The sequence below is a fragment of the Tupaia chinensis genome, unplaced genomic scaffold (assembly GCF_000334495.1).
Source record: "Tupaia chinensis unplaced genomic scaffold, TupChi_1.0 Scaffold144128_1, whole genome shotgun sequence".
In the NCBI taxonomy this organism is placed as follows: Eukaryota; Metazoa; Chordata; class Mammalia; order Scandentia; family Tupaiidae; genus Tupaia; species Tupaia belangeri.
The window spans coordinates 44,155-45,707 of NW_006203983.1; the positions used below are offsets into that span (position 1 = coordinate 44,155).

A 1,553-nucleotide genomic window follows, 5' to 3' on the forward strand; every position below is an offset into this window, starting at 1 on the left:
GCTGAATACGCAGCTTGGGGAATGTTTAATGCCTTTGAGACTGTTTTGTTCCTGGAAGTATGTCTAGTGCTCACTTCTCTTACTGTATTAAGAGTTGTGGGAGGACACAGGTTTCACTTCCCAACAAGTGTGTGCTCCAGACCTGAAGAAGACACTCCTTAAAACTTCCCTTGAGCTTGCTCTGTTTGAAACTCGGAACCTCCCTAACAGCCTGGAAGCAGGATCCTGATTGCTCTGAATCTTGCTTACCACAAGGTGCCTGTGGAATGCAGGTGCTCAGGCAGCAAACACTCTAGAAACCTCGTTCCCTCTGGTTCTCACAGAGACTCCCCACTACCTACTGCCCGGCCCCACCTCCAGCTCCCAGGCTCAGGCTCACCTTTCGTGGTGACAGGTTCTGACCTTGGCTCCGGGAAGCCCCTGACCTGCTGCCTTTCCTTTGCTTGTGAGTGCAGAAGGCTCTTCCCTCCCAGCACACAGAGGAAGTAGCTCAGAGCTCAGAGCACAGGGAGGGCCCTCTAATGATCACTTAAAGGGACAGAGACATTTCCCATCCAGTTACGGGTTTGCCTTGTTTCTCCTACAGGATCCACCTGCTGCTGGGATGAAGGTGTGTGTGTCCCCAGCAGGGCCCCATGATATCAAATCTTGTGTCAGACCCTAAGAAGGGAAGGGCATTATAGGCCCTGGGGCCAGATTTTATTTCTGGAATGGAATTGGTTACTGAGTGTTCTAGTCTGTTCCCTTGCTAAGTGGAAAATTCCCGAGTCTGGGTGGTTTAAGAGAATACAGGTTTATTCGACTCTTAGTTTGGAGACCCATGGGCCAGGAGCTACCTCCAGTGGGTTTTCCTCTTGGTGGGGTGCTGAGGCCATGCAAGATGTCGCATTGTGAGTGAACAGGAGCACAGGCCTCAGCATTCTCTGTCCAAGTGCATCTCCTGGTCTCATTCCCTCTCCTCATAAATGCACCAGGAGTCAATCCTGGGACCCCACCCTAATCACTTACTCACTCCCAAAGGGCCCACTTTTTGACACCAGGAAAATGCTGTTTCCTCTTGGTATCTTCACAATCAAATCTCAACATATGAAGGGAGTGGGGTTGTCACAACCATGGCACTAAACTAATCTTCTGTTGGTTTGTGCTCTTTAGAATTTTTTTTTTCCCTCAGTAAAATAGGTCCAGAGAGTCTCTTGCCCAGACAAATGCCATCGTAGCTACTCTCAACAGCTGTCCCTTGACTGGGCATCCATGTATCTGCCAGCCCAGGGTCCAGTCTGCCAGAAAAATCCATAAGTAAAGTCTCACGCTATCTGACTGGGATGGCTGGTATACTAAAGATGGACACCTCTGTACTGTTCTTAAAATAGCCTTTTGAGGAGACTTGGACTTCTCACCCATGTTGCTGATTTTTCTCCCTTCTCTCAAGAAAATCACAGTCAGGCAAGAAGCTCAACTGTCTATAGCAGATCCCCCTTACCATGGTGTAGAGTGGTAATCTACTCATCAAGGCATCCTGTGTGGCTGCTTTCCATTCCTTTCCTCACATTCAC

At 49.1% G+C, this 1,553-nt stretch overlaps 1 protein-coding gene across 1 annotated transcript in view; it reads right to left on the reverse strand.

The window, feature by feature from the left end:
* GIMAP1 (GTPase, IMAP family member 1) overlaps window positions 1-474 on the reverse strand; it is a 6,169-nt gene extending 5,695 nt beyond the window's left edge. Inside the window, exon 1 of the mRNA XM_006165976.3 lies at window positions 380-474. The gene's annotated coding sequence lies outside the window, so the exon portion shown is untranslated. The remainder of the gene's footprint in view (window positions 1-379) is intronic.
* Window positions 475-1,553: the final 1,079 nt, after the last annotated feature.